The following is a 26,439-nucleotide window of genomic DNA, read 5'->3' on the forward strand; positions in this document are numbered from 1 at the left end:
GAAGTCTTGCCAGTCCTCGTCCCAATCTTCCGAGGGAGTTGGCAAAAAGGGCCTCTGTACAGCCTTCTTAGGCCGGGTAATGGCTGCAGCCCATGGACCTTTTGGGAACCCTATCAGGGTGTACTCAATGACCTCTCCCGGAGTAAGGTTGTTGAGGTAGGCTGGCTGGTAATCCCGCATCACTGCTCGCCTGTTGACCAGCACCAGCAGTCCGGTGTATGAGTCCATCACCAGACCATAGCCCCGCTGCTTGTCAAATTTTGTGACAGTCCCCCTTCTCCTCTCCAGAGGAGCTGCACCTGGCCTGGGTCTTTCCAATTTGCGGATGAAGAGCCGCTCGGACGCGGCATTAGACTCCAGGTAGGGGGTATATGGATGACCCCAGAGTGGGACGTAATCTGGATAGGGCACTGCAGGTGGCTGTTCCGGCGCTAGGCCGGTTTTGACAGGGGGTACCTCACTGGCACTGGGAGCTGTGGTGGTTTTCCAGGCAGAAGTAGAGGCTGCAGGTGCCATAGTAGCCATGGTGGGAGCATTTTTAGTGGCAGGCGGCAGGAGGGCGAGGGCCCGCTGGATGTCATCCACGATTTGCATCACCTTGAGCTCCTGCCCGAATACCCATTACGGCAGCGGCGGGGAGTCGCGCCCAGGAGGCCGCCATAGGCCCGGGAAGATAGGGCCTTTAAGGACAGAGCACTCGTCCAGGATCTGGTCGTCCTCAGAGGAGAGGGACGGTCCGGTGGAGAAGATGTACTTGGAGGAGTCGGAGTGATCGGGGCTCGAAGGGCTGCTGAGGCTAGAAGAGGTCTCCTCACCTGTGCCAGGGGGACTCAGCGTGGAGGCCCGACTTGAGTCCCCGTCTTCGGACTGGATGGATCCCCAGCTACTGTCGCTATCGAGGGCAGCGGAGCCAGGTCGAACACTGGCAGAGCGACGAGAGGTTCCGGTAGCACGAGTACAGCAGTAGAAGGTATGCACTCGCAGGACGCCATTTTGCTGCGCACTGGCGTGGTCTTGAGGACCTGGGAGGAGGCGGAGCGCAGAGGCTGAAGTTCCGGCCCAGTAATCTGCCCGGCAACAGTGACGTCACCTGGCACAGGCAGCCAATCAGGAGGATCCACTGTACAGTCTATGGCGCCGGGCAATTCCCGCGCTTGGGCAGCATTGCAATTAACCCCCTCCTGTCCGGGGTATGGCGCAGATAGAAGCTGAAGAAGACGGCGGCATCTTGTGTACCTCCTAAGGCCCGAAGCACTTTGATCACACCCATAATAATCGGGCAAAGTCTCTCTGAGGAGGATGACTAGCTGGCAGACAGTAGAATGATAAACACCGCATGGTGTATCCTATTCATGACGCCAAATGCGATGCCCTGGCCCCTAGGGGCCACTCCGCAGTATAGGTGTTGTGGAATGGCAGGAACCAGGATAGCTGTGGGGCGGAGTGTTGCCACGGTATAGGCACAAGGGTGGCACAGCTGCAGACCGGTGTACTGACCATTCGGAGACAATGGGCATGCGATTCCTTGTTGCACTTAGTCGGGGCACCAGATAAGACACCAATGCCAGGGTTCAGTGACAACGGTGGTTACAATTTTATTGTAACTGTGGTAACTTAGCAACAGTCTCATCCGGATGCAACCGGGAATATAGCAGACTTGTACAGGGTAGAGTAGAAGTGGTGCTGCAATAGGCTATTGATAGAACGTGCTGGATGATAGGAGCAGTGGTGATGAGAGAGTAGGGATGCTGGGTGGAATAGATTGAGAATGAATACTTGCGGTAGAACAGCTTGAGTTGATGAGGAAGTTGATGAGAAATGACACCCAGATGAGAGAACACTCCTGGCACTTGAGACAAGCGGATAGCCGATGACTGGAACAGCAACACGCACAGACCTCTCTTCTGAAGGTGAAGAAGGACACAGACAGCCTCCTTCCCTGATGGTGGAAAGGAGAACACACACAGACAACCTATCCCCTCTGTGGCAGGGAATAGACTGACTTGCAAGAGGAAGTCACATGGTAACCCCTGGCCAAACCTCCACGGCCATTGGAGGTACCATGGTAACGGGGCATGGTCACGTGATCAGCAGCCTTTTGCATACCACTGTACAGAAATATACACAGAAATATACATGAACCTAAGAGTTATAGGGACTATACAGCAAACAGTTGCAGTGCATATAGTTTCCAGGACAGGCATGGCTATAGCAACAGAGGTAGACTTAATATGAGAAACAGACAGCCTGTTCTGAGACACTGCATATCTATCTATCTATCTATCTATCATCCATCTATCTCCTATCTTTCTAGCTATTTATCTCATATCTATCTATCTATCTATCTATCCTTCTGCCTATCTATCTATCAGCTATCATCTATCTATCTCTCTTCTATCTATCTATCTATCTATCTATCTATCTATCTATCTCCTATCTATCTCTATCTAGCTATATCTATTATCTCTCTATATCTATCTATTATCTATCTCCTATCTATCTATCTATCTATATATTTATCGTTCTATCTATCTATCTATCTATCTATCCGTCTGTCTATCTATCTCCTATCTATCTATCTATCCAGGGGCGGACACAGACTGCATAGGGCGCCTGGGCAATTTAGAGATAGAAACATAGAAGATTGTCGGCAGAAAAAGACCACTGGGTCCATCTAGTCTGCCCTTTTAGTATTTTCTTTCTTATTATCTTAGGGTAGATATATGTCTATCCCAGGCGTGTTTAAATTCTGTTATTGTAGATTTACCAACCACCTCTGCTGGAAGTTTGCTCCAGGTATCTACTACTCTTTCAGTAAAATAATGTTTTCTCACATTGCTTCTGATCTTTCCCCCAACTAACCTCTCACTGTGTCCTCTTGTTCTTGAGCTCAGTTTTTTACTAAAAACACTTCCCTCCTGAACCTTATTTAGTCCTTTAACATACTTAAAGGTTTCAATCATGTCCCCCCTTTCCCTTCTTTCCTCCAGACTATACAGATTCAAATCTTTAAGTCTTTCCTGATATGGTTTATGCCTTACACCCTCCACCATTTTTGTAGCCCTTCTTTAGACCCGTTCAATTTTATCAATGTCCTTTTTTAGATGTGGTCTCCAGAACTGGACACAGTATTCCAGATGTGGCCTCACCAGAGCTCTATACAGCGGGATCACAATCTCTCTCTTCCTACTGGTTATACCTCTAGCTATACACCCCAGCATACGATTTGCTTTCCCCACTGCCTGGTTGCACTGGTGACTCATTTTAAGGCTGTCTGATATCACTACCCCTAAATCCTCCTCTTCTGAAGTCTTTTCCAACACAGTACTGCCGATGTGATACTCGGATAGAGGATTCCTCCTCTCCAAGTGCATTATTTTACATTTGGAAATGTTGAACTTCAATTTCCACTGTTTGGACCACTTATCTAGCAAAGCTAAATCGATTTCCATATTACTGACGCCTTCAGGAATATCAACCCTATTGCACACTTTTGTGTCATCAGCAAACAGACAAACATTACCTACCAACCCTTCTCCTATGTCACTTATAAACATATTAAAAAGAATAGGACCCAGAACAGACCCTTGTGGCCAGCACTTTCGTGGCATAATCAAAGAAATCAATGAGATTAGTCTGACATGATCGGCCCTCAGTAAAGCCATGCTGGTTTGGATTCATCAAATTGTTGATTCTTAGGTGATCCATTATCTTCTTTTTTAGAAGAGTTTCCATCATTTTCACTACTACAGATGTCAGGCTCACTGGCCTGTAGTTACTGGGCTCTTCTCTATTCCCCTTCTTGTGGATTGGTATAACATTGTCATCGGGGACATCTCCTGTTAGCAGGGATTGGTTATACAGATCTGTCAGGGGGGCAGCAATCACAGATCTGAGTTCTTTAAGAATCCTGGGATGGATCCCATCTGGACCCATCGCCTTATTCAGCTTTAAACGGGCAAGTTCCTCTGCAACTTCGGCCTCTGAAAATACTGGAGCTGAACCCATATAGCTGGAGGCAATGCTGTGTCCAACCATCCTGTGATTGTGAAGGCCGCCTTCTGAAAACACTGAGCAGAAGTAACTTTTCAAATAGTCAGCGACCGCCTTATCTCCATCAATAAATGTATTCTCCTCATTACTTATTTTAGTAATACTGCAGCCATTCTTCTTCTTCTTCCTGTCACTTATATATCTGAAGAAGGTTTTATTACCCTCCTTAACAGATTTTGCCATTTCTTCTTCTTTTGAGGCTTTAGCAGCATTTATAATCTGCTTTGCCTCCTTCTGTATAATTTTATACGTCTCTCTGTCAGCATCATTCCCAGTCTCCTTATACTTCCTATACGCTGCCTTTTTTCCTTTTACAATGGCCTTAACCTCTCTAATAAACCATAATGGATTCTTCTTCCTTTTACTTTTGCTAACTTCTCGTGCATGTAGTCTAGTTGCCTTTAATATGGCATTTTTTAATTCTGCCCACTGAGTGCTCACTCCCGATGTTTTATCCCACCCTCTTAATTCTTTATCTAAATACTCCCCCGCTTTATTAAAATCTGTCTTCCTAAAATCCAATACTCTTGTTGTAGTATGAAATTGGACGCAGTCAGTTTGTATGTCAAACCATAAACATTGGTGGTCACTGGAACCTAAATTTTCTTCCACTCTAACTTCAGACACCCGATCCCCATTAGTAAATACTAAATCTAGAATGTTCTCTCCTCTGGTTGGTGACTTCACTAGCTGTTTTAGAGATGTTCCTGTAAGGTTCTCCATTACATTCTTGCTTTTACATGTAAGTGCAGAAGGGATATTCCAATCCACATCCAACATGTTGAAGTCACCCATAACTACAATGTCCCCCTTTATTGATATTTTAGTAATTTCATCCATCAGCATGTTATCATAGTCCCCACTTTGCCCCAGAGGCCTATAGATAACACCTATCCTAATAACAGATCCCTCTTTGGACTGCATACAAACCCAGAGAGTTTTCAGCTCTTTATATGTATTTTGGATGACTGTCGATTTAAGACTATCCCTGACATAAATGGCTACCCCGCCTCCCCTTCTCTCTGCTCTGTCTTTCCTGTACAAAATATATCCCGGTATAACTATGTCCCAATCATTAGACTCTTTGAACCAGGTCTCTGTTACAGCAACAAGGTCCAAATCATCTCTAGACATAACGGCCGTCAGCTCACAGATCTTGTTTCCTAAGCTGCGAGCATTTGCACACATTGCCCGAAGATTACTAAGCTTCATAATACCTTTATTCCCAACTTCATCTACCGCACCAACAGCATCTTCCTTACCAACAATAACCGCACCAACCATTGCATCTACAGCACCAATAATCGCGCCAACCATTGCATCTACAGTACCAACTGCATCAACAGCATCAACCACTGTGTCTACAGCACCAACCACTGCGCTTTCACCAATCTGGATACACTTATTTGTCTTTACTGGTCAGGGACAGAAATCCTCCTCCTCTATTATACTTCTGTCCCCTTCATCTAGTTTAAATTTATCATTGCCCCAGTAGCCAGAATCCTGCTCCACACTGACGAGGGGCAAATACCCCGAAACTGCAGTCTGTGGATGGATGCCTAGCCTTGGTAACCCTTGTCTTATATCGTTATATTCGCCACAGAGTTAGACTTTGACTCACAGGGGCCACCCTGGTGTTTCCCTATTTAGGTCCCAAAGCTCGCAACAGAGTGAGGACCTGAGGGACTACGTATCAGGGTGGTTTGGTGCTCTCCCCACTAGGAGGCACCCCTTGGCAATGGGCTTCCTTCTCTTGAGAGAGGGATATCTGGCTATTCCCGTGTTTTGAGACTCGTAACTGAGGCTCCACGGACCCCTTTTTTTGCATATTCAGATTTTGTATAAGAAAATCAATGGAGACTCGTAAATGAGTACTCCATTGGAATTTTTCACTGTTCTCCCTGAGTTCAGTGATTGTTGTGTTTTGTTGGTCTATTTATCATTGCCCCAGTAGCCAGAATCCTGCTCCACACTGATGAGGGGCAAATACCCCGAAACTGCAGTCTGTGGATGGATGCCTAGCCTTGGTAACCCTTGTCTTATGTCGTTATACTCGCCACAGAGTTAGACTTTGACTCACAGGGGCCACGCTGGTGTTTCCCTATTTAGGTCCCAAAGCTCGCAACAGAGTGAGGACCTGAGGGACTACGTATCAGGGTGGTTTGGTGCTCTCCCCACTAGGAGGCCCCCCTTGGCAATGGGCTTCCTTCTCTGGAGAGAGGGATATCTGGCTATTCCCGTGTTTTGAGACTCGTAACTGAGGCTCCACGAACCCCTTTTTTGCATATTCAGATTTTGTATGGGACAATCAATGGAGACTCGTAAATGAGTACTCCATTGGAATTTTTCACTGTTCTCCCTGAGTTCAGTGATTGTTGTGTTTTGTTACACTTATTTGTCTTTACTGGTCAGGGACAGAAATCCTCCTCCTCTATTATACTTCTGTCCCCTTCATCTAGTTTAAATGTCTGTCCAAAAACAATCTGAATTCATTACCAAGTACCTGTGTACCTATGTGTGATGGGTGCAAACAATCCCTCTTGAACATCTCCTTTTTGCACCACTTGCAAAAGCTATGACTAACAAACCCAAAACCTTCTGCCTTACACCACTGCCTTAACCATGCATTAAACTCTGAGATACGACATGCCTTGCTGTTCTGATTACAGACCGGCAAAACCTCTGAAAATGTCACAGAATCCGTTATCTTGCCGAGCTCCAGACTAAAAGTTTGAAATTCCTTTTTAACCAAATCCACATCTCCTTGAAACAAGTCATTGGTTCCAAGATGAACCACCAGATCAACCTTGCTATCTATAAATGTGCCGGTCGATGAGATTAAAAATGTATTTAATGGGAGTGGATAAAAAGAAGAAATATACTGTAGATAAACTTCCTAAAAAATGTCGTACCAAATCTAATTTTGATCCTGTCGTTGAGAGCACGATGTTTGAAAACTTTCAAAAAGTGGTAACGGAGGAAGTCATGGAGAATTGGGATCGTGTAGATGTCGGGCGATCCAACATGACCGCGGCAGAGAGAGTAGCCTTACAGAACTTAAAGAAAGATAAAAATATAATTATCAAAAAAGCCGATAAAGGCGGTGCCACGGTCGTGTTGGATAAGTCCGATTATCTGCATGAAGCCCATCTCCAACTATCAGAAGACAAGGTCTATAAGGTGTTAAAAAATGACCCAACCGAACAATACAAGAAGGAGCTAATAGAGCTGGTGAATGAAGCCCATGACCTGGGAATCATCAGCGGAGATTGTAAGTCGATACTGATCAACGAGAATCCCAGGGTGCCAGTGCTCTACTTACTACCAAAGATCCATAAGCGATTGGAACGGCCCCCGGGCCGCCCGATCGTTTCTGGTATGGATTCTTTATTCTACAATCCCTCTTCTTTCGTTGATCAGTATCTTCAACCCATAGTGAAGAAGTTACCTAACTGTCTTAAAGACACCACAGATCTATTAAATAGGTTGGAATCTCCTGATGTTCGGGATGTATCACTTTTGTGTACTCTCGACATCAAGAGTTTGTACACGAACATACCTAGTCAGGAAGCAATGACGATTGTCAGGGATAAACTATGTGAGGATGAAAAATTGGATAAACGTACTATAGGTTTTCTTATGACCTTTTTAGATCTGGTCTTATCTAAAAATTATTTCAGGTTTGAGGATGTGCTATACTTGCAGCTACAGGGAGTCTCGATGGGGTCCCCTGTGGCTCCAAGTATAGCCAACATCTTCATGGCAGCCTTCGAAGATCAACATCTGGGTGGCCATGAGTTTAGCCCGCTGATACATACTTGGTTAAGATTTGTGGACGACGTGCTCCTTCTATGGAGGGGCACGGAATCCGAACTTGACCAGTTTGTCTCCTATTTAAACCAGGCACACGAGTTAATAGAGTTCACCACAGAATCACACAAAGAAACGACACAGTACCTTGACGTGGAATTGACACTAAAAGATGGACAGATAGACACCAGATTATATACAAAACCGAGTGATCGCAACAACTTGTTGTTGCGATCCTCACACCATGCGCCGTCCACGTTTAAAGGCATTCCAAAGGGCCAGTTGATGCGAGCCCGGCGGATTTGCAAAGAAGACAATGTATATAAGGAACAAAGTGAGATCATGATAGAGAAATTTTGTGCTAGAGGGTATAGGAGACAAGAAGTAGTAAAAACAGCGGAGGATGTGAGTAAGATCCCTAGACAGGAACTACTGAAACCGAAGGTGAGAGATGAGAAAGAGAATAAAATTATGTTTATATCTAAGTATGAAAAACACTCTAATATGATTAAGAGATGCATACTGAGATATTGGCCAATGCTAACACGTGACACCAAGTTTGGTAGCCTCTTTAGGGAAAGCCCCATGTTTGCATATAAAAAAGGCAAAACCATTGGCAATGAGGTTGTGAGATCTGACATGGGAACAGGTAAAACGAAACAAATGAAACTAAGATCTTGTCGTAAAGGTACGTTTCCCTGTCTCTCCTGTCAGAACTGCAACACCATTGTCAAGGGCGATTCAGTGATACACCCCCTGAGTGGCAAAAAGATACCGATTAGGGGAATGTATACATGCAGAAGCACCAATGTTGTATATATGCTGAAATGTCCATGTGGACTGGTTTATGTCGGTCAAACAGCCAGGGAAGTCAGAGTAAGGCTCAACGAGCATCGCTCGGCGATCCGTCTATATGCCCAAAAAACTGTGAAAGAAAAAGAGGAGGAGAGAGGAAAAACATTTGGGGAGACCTCCGTAGCGAGACATTTTAAAGAAAATGGGCACAAAGTATATGACTTGAGATGGCAAGTACTAGATCAGGTATTTGCAAATAGTGAAAGTGAGACAAAACGCAGATTGCTCCAAAAGGAGACATATTGGATTCATTGCCTTGATTCTCTTAACCCCAAAGGTCTTAACGAAATATGCAACTTTGCCGTATTTTTGTAAGTGTAGTAATGTTATTTTCCATCATATACAGAAGTGATTTGTAACCTTTATAACAGAATAATAGTATACATTGTTGTAACTTATAAGGCTGTATGTTAGAATGGTTACTTGTAAAAGATGTATTGTGCCTTACCGTATGGTTATGTTTTTGTAGTGAGACGTCGCTATGACTACCGAATAGTATAAAATGGTGGTGGGTGCACATGATCACATACGCCTGAGAAAGGGTTAATCCCGAAACGTCGCGTGAGTCATCACTTCCGGCCATCTGGAGGGTGAGAGCCTCTATGGACTTGAGGATATGAAGAGCGCCGCAGCCGCGGCGTGAAGACCAGCCTCGCGTCTACAGCACTGTGGTGAATTTATTTATTTCCTAAAGTTGTACTGTTATGTACTATGAAGTTTCAATAATAAGGAAAAACCTTTGCAAAGTTCTGTTTCTGTCCTATTTTGTCTGTTGAGTTCAACCTTGCTATCTATACTAGCAGCCTTCACAATGTTCACAATCCGTCTCCTATCCCTCCTGACAGTAGCACCGGGGAGACATCTCACCTCTCTAATCACATCCTCCTCCTGTCCTACCACAACACCTCTAACAATCGAGTCACCAACTACAAGATGCCTTCTCTTCTTACTAACCTTTACTTCTGCCCTCAGTGGCCCATCCAAAACAACATCCCCATTGGGAATCACCTGAGCAGCCATGTCTCCAACAGCAACAGCATCTCTATCTATATCAGCAAGAACACTAAATCTATTCTGTCTAGTCCAGAAGAGGGTAAAGAAATATGGCACTCACCGGCTGTTGTCTTCATAAATCTTTAATTCATCCGAAAATAAGGAGACAGACAGGTAACAAACAGTGAGAGGACGCCATCAGCGCTAACAGCGACAGCTGTTTCCTGCCCTTCGGCACTTCGTCTTGGCTGCGTGATGACGTTATGCAAACAGTACGTACTGATATAGCCCGTCCTACATGCCTCAGTGACGTAAGTAGTTGTGATTAAAACAGTTACAATTTAAAAACATCTACAAAAAGGAATGAAGTTCATTTCTATCATTTAGACCTATCGGTCCCGTCGCTCCAAAATGAGCAATTAAGTAAGCTTCTCGTCTAAGCAGTATTTTATGCCTGTCCCCGCCTCCCTCTGGTGGATAGACTCGCTCTAACCCTGCGAATTTCAATACTTTTCTATCACCTCCATGGACTGTTTTAACATGGTCTATAAGTCTAGCTGCACCTTTACCGGTGGAGATAGAATACCAATGTTCACGTATCCTCTGCTGGAGTTTCCGCTTTGTTTTTCCTATATAAAAACGCTGGCAAGGACATATAATAGTATATACTACGTATGAACTCTGGCATGTAATTAATTGTTTAACCTTCCAGTTTTTTCCACCCAGAGATAGTGTTTTTACTCCTAGGTTGGAATTACACATACAACACTGAAAACATTTTTTATTTCCAACAGGTACGCTCTTTTCTAGCCAAGTTTTACCTGTATGATTATGTATACTGCTATTCACACTATCCGCTATAGTACGATTTTTTCTGTATGTAAGGAGTGGTCTTAGATTTGCAATTTCTTTCAAGGTAGGATCGCTCTCTAGAATGTACCAGTTTTTTTGAATTGTGTTTCTAATGGTATCATTCAGAGGCGTATTCCTAAATGAAAAGCAAAACCTTTTTTCTTTTTTATTTTTAGCAAATTTTTTTGGAGGTGCATTGACTAAAGAAGTTCTATTAATTTTATCTGCTTTTCTTACAGCTGTTTCAAGAACTCTTTCAGGATACCCTCGGAGACGCAGTCTATCCAGAAGATCTCCGGCTTGTTTCTGGTAGGTGTTTTCATCACTATTTATGCGTTTAAGTCTTAGTAGTTGACCATATGGGATGGCATTTTTTACAGATTGCGGGTGCGAACTATTATAATGGAGTAGGACGTTTCTGGATGTTGGCTTTCTATAGCCTTCTGTACAGATTTTTCCGTCTATAATTTTTACGCTAACATCAAGAAAATCTAATTGTTGTCCTCCGAAATGTCCAGTGAATAACATATTCATATTATTCACACTATTTAAATAGTTAATAAATGAAGTAAATTCATAACTTGAACCCTCCCATACAATACAGATGTCATCCATAAACCGTGCAAAATATTTTATATTGTGTATAAATGGGTTTTCAGCTGAAAAAATAAATCTTTTTTCAAAAATGGCTAAAAATAAATTTGCATAAGAACATGCAACCGGAGTACCCATTGCGGTACCGGTGCGTTGTTTATACCATATACCGTCATATCTGAAATTGTTATTTGATAAGATGAACCACAGCGAGTCACTTATAAATTTTCTGAATTTTTCTGTTTTATCAGAACTTCGGAGGAATTCGTCGATCGCCTGTACACCCGCATCATGTGGGATGCGGGTGTACAGGCTCTCGACGTCAAGCGATACCAGTTTGTATTGTTCCTGCCAATTTATATATTGTAGTGATTGTAAAAATTCATTAGTGTCCTTTAAATAAGACGGAATATGTGGTAATAATGGGCGTATTAACCAGTCTACATATTTGGAGAGTGCCTCTGTCACTGAACCGATCCCGGCCACAATAGGTCGGCCTGGGGGATCGGTTAGTGACTTGTGCACTTTGGGGAGGTAATACCATTTTGGTTTTTTGGGGGATAATGGTAGTAATTTGTTTGCCGTATGCTCAGAAAGGAGACCCTCTTCCACAGACACTCGTAACAGGCTTCTTAATTTATCCATAGTTTTAAGTGTGGGATCCGAAGCAAGTCTGGTGTAAACTTCGGGAGTATTTAATTGTCTAAGGGCTTCTTTATTATATTGGGTGCTAGACAGCACAACTGTACTGCCCCCCTTGTCTGCCCTTTTTACAATTAAATCCGGGCGATTTTTTAGCCAAGCTAATGCTCTTTTTTCTTTATCGGTGAGGTTATTTTTAGCTTTAGGATATATGAGGGCTTTAATCTCGTTCATAACTGTTGTGGTAAAGATATCTATTGCTCCCCCGGGTTCTACTGGTGGACTAAAGGTAGAGCGGTTACCTCCACTAAAGTGGGACTCTTCTGTTTCTACCACCTTAGGGGGACTGTCTCCTCTAGACTCTATCTCTAACTCCTCCAGATCTCTAAAGCATTCTTTTTCTTGTTCTGTAGTGGTCTCTATGGCGCTAAACCCCAAGGGGCCAATACAAGTAGGTATCTCTCCTTCTTTTTTACTTTTTCCCTCCTTATTAGTGCAACCTGTAGAAAAAAACTTATGCAAGTTAACTTTACGCATAGCCTTATACAAGTCTATCTCAAATGAGGCCAGATCAAAGTCCTCTGCAATGCCAAAATTTAATCCCTTTGATAACACATTTATACAGTCGCTGTCCAAGGGTATTCCAGATAGATTCATAACGTTGGTAGATGTTATTGGCGTCTCCACGTCACAAATTTTCTTTTCTTGCTTTTCTTCCCCGTTTGGTCTTTTCTTTCGTCGTCCTCTTCTGGTGTGTCTTCTAAAGGGATATCTTTACTAGTACTGGCTGATGTGTTAGTTATTTTTGTGAGTTCTTTCTTTTTATGTTGTTGTTGTTCTATGTCTAGGTCATTGGAGCTGGAGTCAGACTCACTTGTTCCCATGTCTGAATATGGTGATGTGGACTTCTTTTTATTATTTTTTGTTGGGAAGCGTTTTTTGTTGGTTTTTTGAGACCAAGAAAAAATCTGCTGAGTTTCATAGTCATTCTTGTCTCGCAAATATTTTTCACGTTTTTTCTCTTTAGTTTCTTTTTGGAGGGCGGCTAGACGCTTCTCCAATTTTTTCAGGAATGCCTTCAGCTGCTCTCCAGTCATCCTTGACTTAAGTTCTGTTTTAATCTTTGCGAGTTCAAGAGTAATACTTTCATGCTCTTTTTTATTTCTCTCTATTACGATTTTTAATAGGCGGGTAGAATGATCTAAAAACGCTTGATCCCATTCGGCTTGGAACTCTTTATCATTTTGAAAAATCGCAGGCGCTTTGTAGTTCCTCAGACCTCTTGGAACTCTATCGTTTTCTGCGTAAGATTGCAGCGATTTGATTGTCCAAAAAAGCCGCATCTCGCGTTCAGCCAGGGATATTACTTTGTATTCAAGCGTTTTAGTACTTAGAATCTGAACTTCATCCTTTTCGTTGCATAACGCAAAAAAAGCGCTGGCGTCCTCTCTGCCTGTCTGAATAATCGCATCTAAATCCATAGTTTCAATCCCATTAACAATGTCCATTGTTTTATCTGATTCACTCTCCATGTGCTCTGTATTCTGAGACATGTTAGGATTCATTTCATGCACACAAGGTAGAGGAGAAGAAAACGGCACTATGGCTGTGATTTCAGAAGTTTTAGGGAGAGTGGATATATGGATGCATTCAACAGTAGGACATCGGTGGTGCTCTATATATGAATATAGTGGTAATCGGTCTAGTCCAGAAGAGGGTAAAGAAATATGGCACTCACCGGCTGTTGTCTTCATAAATCTTTAATTCATCCGAAAATAAGGAGACAGACAGGTAACAAACAGTGAGAGGACGCCATCAGCGCTAACAGCGACAGCTGTTTCCTGCCCTTCGGCACTTCGTCTTGGCTGCGAGGGAGGCGGGGACAGGCATAAAATACTGCTTAGACGAGAAGCTTACTTAATTGCTCATTTTGGAGCGACGGGACCGATAGGTCTAAATGATAGAAATGAACTTCATTCCTTTTTGTAGATGTTTTTAAATTGTAACTGTTTTAATCACAACTACTTACGTCACTGAGGCATGTAGGACGGGCTATATCAGTACGTACTGTTTGCATAACGTCATCACGCAGCCAAGACGAAGTGCCGAAGGGCAGGAAACAGCTGTCGCTGTTAGCGCTGATGGCGTCCTCTCACTGTTTGTTACCTGTCTGTCTCCTTATTTTCGGATGAATTAAAGATTTATGAAGACAACAGCCGGTGAGTGCCATATTTCTTTACCCTCTTCTGGACTAGACCGATTACCACTATATTCATATATAGAGCACCACCGATGTCCTACTGTTGAATGCATCCATATATCCACTCTCCCTAAAACTTCTGAAATCACAGCCATAGTGCCGTTTTCTTCTCCTCTACCTTGTGTGAATGAAATGAATCCTAACATGTCTCAGAATACAGAGCACATGGAGAGTGAATCAGATAAAACAATGGACATTGTTAATGGGATTGAAACTATGGATTTAGATGCGATTATTCAGACAGGCAGAGAGGACGCCAGCGCTTTTTTTGCGTTATGCAACGAAAAGGATGAAGTTCAGATTCTAAGTACTAAAACGCTTGAATACAAAGTAATATCCCTGGCTGAACGCGAGATGCGGCTTTTTTGGACAATCAAATCGCTGCAATCTTACGCAGAAAACGATAGAGTTCCAAGAGGTCTGAGGAACTACAAAGCGCCTGCGATTTTTCAAAATGATAAAGAGTTCCAAGCCGAATGGGATCAAGCGTTTTTAGATCATTCTACCCGCCTATTAAAAATCGTAATAGAGAGAAATAAAAAAGAGCATGAAAGTATTACTCTTGAACTCGCAAAGATTAAAACAGAACTTAAGTCAAGGATGACTGGAGAGCAGCTGAAGGCATTCCTGAAAAAATTGGAGAAGCGTCTAGCCGCCCTCCAAAAAGAAACTAAAGAGAAAAAACGTGAAAAATATTTGCGAGACAAGAATGACTATGAAACTCAGCAGATTTTTTCTTGGTCTCAAAAAACCAACAAAAAACGCTTCCCAACAAAAAATAATAAAAAGAAGTCCACATCACCATATTCAGACATGGGAACAAGTGAGTCTGACTCCAGCTCCAATGACCTAGACATAGAACAACAACAACATAAAAAGAAAGAACTCACAAAAATAACTAACACATCAGCCAGTACTAGTAAAGATATCCCTTTAGAAGACACACCAGAAGAGGACGACGAAAGAAAAGACCAAACGGGGAAGAAAAGCAAGAAAAGAAAATTTGTGACGTGGAGACGCCAATAACATCTACCAACGTTATGAATCTATCTGGAATACCCTTGGACAGCGACTGTATAAATGTGTTATCAAAGGGATTAAATTTTGGCATTGCAGAGGACTTTGATCTGGCCTCATTTGAGATAGACTTGTATAAGGCTATGCGTAAAGTTAACTTGCATAAGTTTTTTTCTACAGGTTGCACTAATAAGGAGGGAAAAAGTAAAAAAGAAGGAGAGATACCTACTTGTATTGGCCCCTTGGGGTTTAGCGCCATAGAGACCACTACAGAACAAGAAAAAGAATGCTTTAGAGATCTGGAGGAGTTAGAGATAGAGTCTAGAGGAGACAGTCCCCCTAAGGTGGTAGAAACAGAAGAGTCCCACTTTAGTGGAGGTAACCGCTCTACCTTTAGTCCACCAGTAGAACCCGGGGGAGCAATAGATATCTTTACCACAACAGTTATGAACGAGATTAAAGCCCTCATATATCCTAAAGCTAAAAATAACCTCACCGATAAAGAAAAAAGAGCATTAGCTTGGCTAAAAAATCGCCCGGATTTAATTGTAAAAAGGGCAGACAAGGGGGGCAGTACAGTTGTGCTGTCTAGCACCCAATATAATAAAGAAGCCCTTAGACAATTAAATACTCCCGAAGTTTACACCAGACTTGCTTCGGATCCCACACTTAAAACTATGGATAAATTAAGAAGCCTGTTACGAGTGTCTGTGGAAGAGGGTCTCCTTTCTGAGCATACGGCAAACAAATTACTACCATTATCCCCCAAAAAACCAAAATGGTATTACCTCCCCAAAGTGCACAAGTCACTAACCGATCCCCCAGGCCGACCTATTGTGGCCGGGATCGGTTCAGTGACAGAGGCACTCTCCAAATATGTAGACTGGTTAATACGCCCATTATTACCACATATTCCGTCTTATTTAAAGGACACTAATGAATTTTTACAATCACTACAATATATAAATTGGCAGGAACAATACAAACTGGTATCGCTTGACGTCGAGAGCCTGTACACCCGCATCCCACATGATGCGGGTGTACAGGCGATCGACGAATTCCTCCGAAGTTCTGATAAAACAGAAAAATTCAGAAAATTTATAAGTGACTCGCTGTGGTTCATCTTATCAAATAACAATTTCAGATATGACGGTATATGGTATAAACAACGCACCGGTACCGCAATGGGTACTCCGGTTGCATGTTCTTATGCAAATTTATTTTTAGCCATTTTTGAAAAAAGATTTATTTTTTCAGCTGAAAACCCATTTATACACAATATAAAATATTTTGCACGGTTTATGGATGACATCTGTATTGTATGGGAGGGTTCAAGTTATGAATTTACTTCATTTATTAACTATTTAAATAGTGTGAATAATATGAATATGTTATTCACTGGACATTTCGGAGGACAACAATTAGATTTTCTTGATGTTAGCGTAAAAATTATAGACGGAAAAATCTGTACAGAAGGCTATAGAAAGCCAACATCCAGAAACGTCCTACTCCATTATAATAGTTCGCACCCGCAATCTGTAAAAAATGCCATCCCATATGGTCAACTACTAAGACTTAAACGCATAAATAGTGATGAAAACACCTACCAGAAACAAGCCGGAGATCTTCTGGATAGACTGCGTCTCCGAGGGTATCCTGAAAGAGTTCTTGAAACAGCTGTAAGAAAAGCAGATAAAATTAATAGAACTTCTTTAGTCAATGCACCTCCAAAAAAATTTGCTAAAAATAAAAAAGAAAAAAGGTTTTGCTTTTCATTTAGGAATACGCCTCTGAATGATACCATTAGAAACACAATTCAAAAAAACTGGTACATTCTAGAGAGCGATCCTACCTTGAAAGAAATTGCAAATCTAAGACCACTCCTTACATACAGAAAAAATCGTACTATAGCGGATAGTGTGAATAGCAGTATACATAATCATACAGGTAAAACTTGGCTAGAAAAGAGCGTACCTGTTGGAAATAAAAAATGTTTTCAGTGTTGTATGTGTAATTCCAACCTAGGAGTAAAAACACTATCTCTGGGTGGAAAAAACTGGAAGGTTAAACAATTAATTACATGCCAGAGTTCATACGTAGTATATACTATTATATGTCCTTGCCAGCGTTTTTATATAGGAAAAACAAAGCGGAAACTCCAGCAGAGGATACGTGAACATTGGTATTCTATCTCCACCGGTAAAGGTGCAGCTAGACTTATAGACCATGTTAAAACAGTCCATGGAGGTGATAGAAAAGTATTGAAATTCGCAGGGTTAGAGCGAGTCTATCCACCAGAGGGAGGCGGGGACAGGCATAAAATACTGCTTAGACGAGAAGCTTACTTAATTGCTCATTTTGGAGCGACGGGACCGATAGGTCTAAATGATAGAAATGAACTTCATTCCTTTTTGTAGATGTTTTTAAATTGTAACTGTTTTAATCACAACTACTTACGTCACTGAGGCATGTAGGACGGGCTATATCAGTACGTACTGTTTGCATAACGTCATCACGCAGCCAAGACGAAGTGCCGAAGGGCAGGAAACAGCTGTCGCTGTTAGCGCTGATGGCGTCCTCTCACTGTTTGTTACCTGTCTGTCTCCTTATTTTCGGATGAATTAAAGATTTATGAAGACAACAGCCGGTGAGTGCCATATTTCTTTACCCTCTTCTGGACTAGACCGATTACCACTATATTCATATATAGAGCACCACCGATGTCCTACTGTTGAATGCATCCATATATCCACTCTCCCTAAAACTTCTGAAATCACAGCCATAGTGCCGTTTTCTTCTCCTCTACCTTGTGTGCACTAAATCTATTCTATAGATAGATATGAGATAGATAGATAGATAGATAGATAGATAGATAGATAGATAGATAGAAGATAGATAGAGAGACAGACAGACATACAGATAGATAGAAAGAAAGATAGATAGATAGACTATACATTGCCTATATATCTATCTATCTCCTATCTATCTCCTATCTATCTACCTACCTATCTATTTATCTATCTTTAATCTATCTAGCTATCTCCTATCTATCTATCTATCTCATATCTATCTATCTATCTATCTATCTGTCTGTCTGTCTGTCTATCTATCTATCTATCTATCTATCTATCTATCTACAGTATCTATCTCCTTTCTATCTATCTATCTCCTATCTATCTATCTATCTATCTATCTATCTATCTATCTATCTATCATCTATCTATCTCTCTCCTATCTATCTATCTATCTATCTATCTATCTATCTATTATCTATTTCCTATTTTTGTTACTAGTGGGGTACCACAGGGGTCAGTGTTGGGTCCACTTCTTTTTAATATTTTTATTAATGATCTTGTTGAGGGGCTACAGAGCAGAATCTCCATTTTTGCAGATGATACTAAACTGGGTAAAGTAATCAGTACAGAGAAGGATAATATCATATTACAGAGGGATTTGGAGAAGCTAGAGGCTTGGGCGGTGAAATGGCAAATGAAGTTTAATGTGGATAAATGTAAGGTTATGCACTTGGGCCATAGAAATAATAAATACAGTTATGTGCTAAATAATAAAACACTGGGTAAAACTACTTCCGAAAAGGACCTGGGGGTATTGGTGGACAGTAAACTCAACTTTAGTGATCAGTGCCAGGCAGCAGCTGCCAAGGCTAATAAAATAATGGGATGCATCAAAAGAGGTATAGATGCTAAAGATGAGAACATAGTTTTGCCTCTTTATAAATCACTGGTCAGACCACACATGGAATACTGTGTACAGTTTTGGGCACCAGTATATAAGAAGGACACAGCTGAACTGGAGTGGGTGCAGAGGAGGGCAACAAAGGTCATTAAGGGAATGGGTGGGTTAGAGTACCAGGATAGGTTATCAAGCTTGGGGTTATTTACGCTAGAAAAAAGACGTCTTAGATCTGATCACAATGTACAAATATATGAATGGACAGTACAGAGATCTTTTTAGTGGTCTTTTTACTCCTAGGTCTGTAACCATGACAAGGGGGCATCCTCTACGTCAAGAGGAAAGAAGATTTTATCATCAGCATCTACGCGGGTTCTTTACTGTACGAGCGGTAAGACTGTGGAACTCTCTGCCACATGATGTTGTCATGGCCGATTCAATAAATATTACAAGTTATGTGCATTAGATTTCCGGTGATACGTTGATCCAGGGATTGTTCTGGTTGCCATTGGAGTCGAGGGGAGTTTTCTCCCTGTGGTGGGGTGGTTGTCGTCTGCCTCGTGGGGGTTTTTGCCTTCCCTGGATCAACACAGTAGGGTTTCCCTAGGTTGAACCTGATGGACTCTTGCCTTCTTTCAACCTTATTAACTATGTTACTATCTCCTTTCTATCTATCTATCTATCTATCTATCTATCTATCTATCTATCTAGGGGCGGACACAGACTGCATAGGGCGCCTGGGCAATTTAGAGATAAATAGATAGATAGATAGAGAGACAGACAGACAGACATATAGATAGATAGATAGATAGATAGATAGATAGATAGGAGATAGATAAGCAAAGGATAGTTTGCAGCACTCCACGCTTGAAAATGGCAATTGATTCGCCGAAACATCACATTGTGATGTACAGTATGCTGTGCTGAACTATTAACTTCACTTTTTTGTTGGAATAAAGAAACTTGTTTAAAATTTAAGTGGAGTGCTGCAAACTATCTATCTATCTCTATCTATCTATTATCTATCTATCTATCTATCTATCTATCTATCTATCTATCTATCTATCTATCTCCTATCTATCTATTATCTGTCTCCTATCTATCTATCTATATATCTATCTATCTATCTAGCTATCTATCTATAAAATTCCACAATGGAGTGCACTCCGTATACTGGATGATGTGGGGTGCCCGCAGTCAGAGACAGAATCCACGTCTCTCCACTATATATAAATGAAGAGTTCTGCAGCACGTCCTTCAGTGAAACAACTTCAAATGTTTATTTTAAATAAGCAAAATTCACATGCAACGTTTCCGTCTCATCACAAGACCTTTCTCAAGCATAGTGTCAGTGAGTACTAAACTGGGTAAAGTAATCAGTACAGAGAAGGATAATATCATATTACAGAGGGATTTGGAGAAGCTAGAGGCTTGGGCGGTGAAATGGCAAATGAAGTTTAATGTGGATAAATGTAAGGTTATGCACTTGGGCCATAGAAATAATAAATACAGTTATGTGCTAAATAATAAAACACTGGGTAAAACTACTTCCGAAAAGGACCTGGGGGTATTGGTAGACTATATATAAATGAAGAGTTCTTTAATATATAAATGAAGAGTTAATTAATGTGATTAACAGTGCAAACAGGTTTATACATAGTAAGGTCCTCTTGGGACAAAGTGTAGTAATATACAATGTTTCTGTGCAGTTTATGCAAAAAGTCCATTAAGTCCTTCTTGAGTGTAAAGTGCCAAATACATAAAAATAAATATTTACTGGGCGGAGTTTGCCACCATTCACCACTGCCATTCCATCCCCTGTTCTTGTGTTTGTAAACATCTCTAATGCGCAGGTGCATGCATCGTTCCCTGCTCACGCCTCCAAGGGTGGAAACAAGGGTGTGTTTTCTCAGGGGCTCGTCCATGGTCATCCAATCACCGCTGTTGTAAACACGAGCTTTGCAAAGTTCATGCGCTAAGTTGTAATCAGCACTACATGGTCTATGTATTTACATCTCCACTGGCCGTTAATGCACGAAATGGTAAATTAGGGTATGAAAGTGACAAGGTGCTACCAGGAACTCCATCCTTGCAGACTCTGGGTCTTCTGGTCTACCACCCTATCCCCTGTGTATACACACTGGGGACGAGTGAATTGGACTCTGAGTGTCTTTACTGCCCCACACCGTGGAGCAGGTGACTCTCGGTATCTACACCCAGACCCAAAAATAAGTCGTAGCCCGTCTCCAAACCCCATCTTTCTTTGCATCTAACCTGGACTCTGCAGTTTTCATGGCAGTGGCTCTTGGTGGTTTCCTCTTGCTCAGATACTAATCACTCTGAAAGAAAAAGAGAAAGATGTAAGTACTCAATTTACAAACCAAAGTGACATTATTACATAATATTGGAATCATAGCTAGGACCAGGCCTGTATTTAGAGTTCATGCTGCCCTAGGCACTTTGCACGCAGAGGCAGCATAGATCTGTGGGGGCTCAGTGCAGGGACGTGACCCCAGAACAGCACTAATAGGGATAGGGGGAGATGTTTTTGTTCTATCCCCTATTAGTGATGTTCTGGGGTCACTTCCACACACTGAGCCCCCACAGATCTCTGTATTCTGATCTCCCACAAAGCCTCCAGTGTATAATGCACCTAGGACCCAACTACAAGAGCTGCAGGCACTACAACTCCCAGCATTTACTGACAGTCTACAGCCCTCAGGATATGCTGGGAGTTGTAGTGCCTGCAGCTCTTGTAGTTGGGTCCTAGTTTAAAAGTTTGGGTTAGTGTATTGTAGTGACCGCAGGGCTGTGTCAGTACACTACCGCAAACAATACACTGACCCATTGAGACCCCAATGGTACACAGGCTCTGCACACTATAGAAGTGATTACAGTGCAGTTACTAATGACTCACAGGTGACGTCTTCTCGAATTGCTGTCGCTAACTTTTTGCTTTCTTCTCCATCTGGCGCAGCATCATGAAGACTTCTCTGACCATAACTCGTCTGCAGGCGGGCAGCTGGGGGTGACTGGGGCAGGAGGGCAGCTGGGGGTGACTGGGGAAGGGAGGCAGCTGGGGGGAGACTGAGGAAGGGAGGCAGCTGGGGGTGACTGGGGAAGGGAGGCAGCTGGGGGTGACTGGGGAAGGGAGGCAGCTGGGGGGGGGACTGAGGAAGGGAGGCAGCTGGGGGGGGGACTGAGGAAGGGAGGCAGCTGGGGGGGGGACTGAGGAAGGGAGGCAGCTGGGGGGGGACTGAGGAAGGGAGGCAGCTGGGGGTGACTGGGGAAGGGAGGCAGCTGGGGGTGACAGGGGGAGTAGCTGGGGGAGCCAGGGAGAGCAGCTGGGGGAAAGGGAGAGCAGCTGGGGGGCAGGGGAGCAGCAGGGAGGGGCAGCTAGGGTGGCAGGGGAGAAGCTGGGGTTCAGGGGGAGAGGTTGGGGTTCAGGGGGAGCGGTAGGGAGGCAGTGGAGAAGCTGGGATTCAGGGGGAGAGGCTGGGGGCAGGGGGAGAGGCTGGGGGTCAGAGGGAGAAGCTAGGGGTCAGGGGGAGGGGCTGGGAGGCAGGGGAGCAGCTGAGAATGCAGGGGGGAGAGGCTGGGGGCAGGGGAGAGGCTGGGGGGGCAGGGGAGAGGCTGGGGGCAGGGGGAGGGGCTGGGAGGCAGGGGAGCAGCTGAGAATGCAGGGGGGAGAGGCTGGGGGCAGGGGAGAGGCTGAGGGTTAGGGGAAGAGGCTGAGGGTTAGGGGAAGAGGCTGGGGGGAAGGGGAAGAGGCTGGGGGGAAGAGGCTGGGGGGCAGGGGAGAGGCTGAGGGTTAGGTGGAGAGGTTGGGGGGGCAGGGGAGATGCTGGGGTCAGGGGAGTTGCTGGGGGGCTGGGGAGAGGCTGGGGGGCAGGGGAGAGGCTGAGGGTTAGGTGGAGAGGTTGGGGGGGCAGGGGAGAGGCTGGGGGGTCAGGGGAGAGGCTGAGAATGCAGGGGGGAGAGGCTGTGGACCGGGGGAGAGGCTGGGGACCGGGGGAGAGGCTGAGGGGTCAGGGGAGACGCTGGAGTCAGGGGAGATGCTGGGGGGCAGGAGAGAGGCTGGGGGGGGCAGGGGAGAGGCTGGGGGGTCAGGGGAGAGGCTGGGGGGTCAGGGGAGAGGCTGAGAATGCAGGAGGGAGAGGCTGGGGACCGGGGGAGAGGCTGGGGACCGGGGGAGAGGCTGAGGGGTCAGGGGAGATGCTGGGGTCAGGGGAGACGCTGGGGGGCAGGGGAGAGGCTGAGGGTTAGGGGGAGAGGCTGGGGGGGCAGGGGAGAGGCTGGGGGTTAGGGGGAGAGGCTGGGGGTTAGGGGGAGAGGCTGAGAATGCAGGGGGGAGAGGCTGGGGACCGGGGGAGAGGCTGGGGGGCAGGGGGAGAGGCTGAGGGTTAGGTGGAGAGGCTGAGGGGTCAGGGGAGACGCTGGGGGGGCAGGGGAGACGCTGGGGGGGCAGGGGAGAGGCTGGGGGGGCAGGGGAGAGGCTGGGGGGGGCAAGGGAGAGGCTGGGGGGGGCAGGGTAGAGGATGGGGGGGGCAGGGGGAGCAGCTGAGGATGCAGGGGGGCCGGGGGCGGGCAGAGGGGAGAGGCTGGAGGTGACGGGGCGGGCGGCCGGGAGAAGGATGGGCAGGCAGGCTGGTTCCCTCCCCCCATGCAGCGCCGGGGTCCGGGGCAGGTGTTGAGCTTCCGGCACACACAGTGTGACAGAGGCCGGAAGCTCCCAGCTGCAGCCCCGCGTTCCCAGATCTTCTCTCCTGCTCGGCGATGACGTCACATCACGTGAGCGCCGCCGAGCAGGAGACAAGATCCGGGACCGCGGGGCTGCAGCTGGGAGCTTCCGGCCTCTGTCACACTGTGTGTGCCGGAAGCTCAAAACCTGCCCCGGACCCCGGCGCTGCATGGGGGGAGGGAACCAGCCTGCCTGCCCATCCTTCTCCCGGCCGCTCCGTCCCCCCGCCCCCTCCGCCTCCCCCCCCTCCCGGCGCGGACTAGGCACCCGTGGGCCGGTGTCTACGGAGTTTTTTTTTTTTTTTTTTTAAGTAATAAAAAAAGGTGTTCCCTGCGGGTGCCGCCCCCCGCAGGGCGCCGCCCTAGGCACCGGACCACGGGTGCCTAGTGGCAAATACGGCCCTGGCTCTGCTATGTTATCTCTGTGAGGAAAGGGGGGAGAACGTGCTGCTAGGAGGGGGGGAGGAGGTTTTATGTTTCTCTCTGTGTCAGGGCTGTTATCTGATGCTGCTGTCAAAATCTGTACACTAAGTACGGATCTGCAGGGAGGGGACGTGTCCAGCAGGAATGCAGAAATAACTCAGAGCCAGACAGAGCTGTAAGGGCATAATCAGCCTTATGTATTTAAAAAACAGTTTATTTTAGGTTATTAATGTATATTGCAAAAATTGTTATCATGCCCTAAGCTAACTAAAACTGAAAGGTCAAAATATTTTATAGTTACACTTTAAGATATGTATCACAGAAGATATCCGAAATAATAATACAGGTTTTGAAAATCACTTACTATCTGCGCATTTCAAAAAATATCAGAATCAAGATCCATCAGGCCTTATCCTTTCTGCCTTATTGTCTGTAAAGAAGAACTGGAGGGGTGGGAATCATCTTAAGAGAATGTCATAGTGTGAGTCTGAGACCATCTATGAGCTTCAAACTTAAGCTCTAGGTGGGCTCAATTCAGAACTAGAGATTTTGGGGTTTATTTAGTTACATATTCTATTTTTGTGTGGAACTTTGATACATCATGTGTCTGGCTGTACATCACAATTTCCCCAACTTCCATACAACTGTGTTACTACTGGCAGCTGTTATGCCATCAGATTTTTATTTTATTTATAATATAAATATATATACACACTACCGTTCAAAAGTTTGGGGTCACATTAAAATGTCCTTATTTTTGAAGGAAAAGCACTGTAATTTTCAATGAAGATAACTTTAAACTAGTCCTAACTTTAAAGAAATACACTCTATACATTGCTAATGTGGTAAATGACTATTCTAGCTGCAAATGTCTGGTTTTTGGTGCAATATCTACATAGGTGTATAGAGGCCCATTTCCAGCAACTATCACTTCAGTGTTCTATTGGTACAATGTGTTTGCTCATTGGCTCACAAGGCTAATTGATGATTAGAAAACCCTTGTGCAATCATGTTCACACATCTGAAAACAGTCTAGCTCGTTACAGAAGCTACAAAACTGACCTTCCTTTGAGGTGATTGTGTTTCTGGAGCATCACATTTGTGGGGTCAATTAAACGCTCAAAATGGCCAGAAAAAGAGAACTTTCATCTGAAACTCGACAGTCTATTCTTGTTCTTAGAAATGAAGGCTATTCCATGCGAGAAATTGGCAAGAAATTGAAGATTTCCTTCAACGTTGTGTACTACTCCTTTCAGAGGACAGCAAAAACAGGCTCTAACCAGAGTAGAAAAAGAAGTGGGAGGCCGCGTTGCACAACTAAGCAAGAAGATAAGCACATTAGAGTCTCTAGTTTGAGAAACAGACGCCTCACAGGTCCCCAACTGGCATCTTTATTAAATAGTACCCGCAAAACACCAGTGTCAACATCTACAGTGAAGAGGGGGCTGTGGGATTTTGGGCTTCAGGGCAGAGTGGCAAAGAAAAAGCCATATCTGAGACTGGCCAATGGGCAAAGGAACACAGACATTGGACAGAGGAAGACTGGAAAAAAGTGTTGTGGACGGATGAATCCAAGTTTGAGGTGTTTGGATCACAAAGAAGAACGTTTGTGAGACGCAGAACAAATGAAAAGATGCTGGAAGAATGCCTGACGCCATCTGTTAAGCATGGCAGAGGTAATGTGATGGTCTGGGGTTGCTTTGGTGCTGGTAAGGTGGGAGATTTGTACAGGGTAAAAGGGATTCTGAAAAAGGAAGGCTATCACTCTGCAACACCATGCCATACCCAGAGGACAGCGCTTGATTGGAGCCAATTTCATCCTACAACAGGACAATGACCCTAAACACACCTCCACATTGTGCAAGAACTATTTACAGCAGAAGCAGGCAGCTGGTATTCTATCGGTAAGTGAGTGGCCAGCGCAGTCAGCAGATCTGAACCCCATTGAGCTGTTGTGGGAGCAGCTTGACCGTACGGTACGCCAGAAGTGCCCATCCAACCAATCCAACTTGTGGGAGCTGCTTCTAGAAGCGTGGGGTGCAATTTCTCCAGCTTACCTCAACAGATTAATAGCTAGAATGCCAAAGGTGTGCAATGCTGTAATTGCTGCAAAAGGTGGATTCTTTGACGAAAGCAAAGTTTGATGTAAAAACAATGTTATTTCAAATACAAATCATTATTTCTAACCATGTCAATGTCTTGACTCTATTTTCTATTCATTTCACAACGTATGGTGGTGAATAAGTGTGACTTTTCATAGAAAACACAAAATTGTTTGGGTGACCCCAAACTTTTGAACGGTAGTGTATATATATATATATATATATATATATATATATATATATGCGGTTCAGGGAAGAAAAAGCGCTGCACCTCACACCTATGGCTGATACTAGTGCCCCTAGGCTAAATAAAAAACACATCAGAATTTTGTGTATGAATTGATCAAGCCATACTGCCCCATGTACCATCGTGCAGGTATCTGATACACATGGGTCCCTACACTA

The 26,439-nt window shown here is 44.2% G+C and overlaps 1 protein-coding gene across 2 annotated transcripts in view; it reads right to left on the reverse strand.

Annotated features, from left to right (window-relative positions):
* GNG3 (G protein subunit gamma 3) overlaps nucleotides 1-21,062 on the reverse strand; it is a 136,783-nt gene extending 115,721 nt beyond the window's left edge. Inside the window, exon 1 of one of the 2 annotated variants that reach the window (XM_069965438.1) lies at nucleotides 21,044-21,062. The gene's annotated coding sequence lies outside the window, so the exon portion shown is untranslated. Of the gene's footprint in view, nucleotides 1-9,832; nucleotides 9,883-21,043 lie in introns of those variants that run through there. The other variant, XM_069965436.1, reaches the window with a different exon arrangement.
* Between the last annotated feature and the right edge of the window lie 5,377 nt (nucleotides 21,063-26,439).

The sequence above is a fragment of the Dendropsophus ebraccatus genome, chromosome 4 (assembly GCF_027789765.1).
Source record: "Dendropsophus ebraccatus isolate aDenEbr1 chromosome 4, aDenEbr1.pat, whole genome shotgun sequence".
In the NCBI taxonomy this organism is placed as follows: domain Eukaryota; kingdom Metazoa; phylum Chordata; class Amphibia; order Anura; family Hylidae; genus Dendropsophus; species Dendropsophus ebraccatus.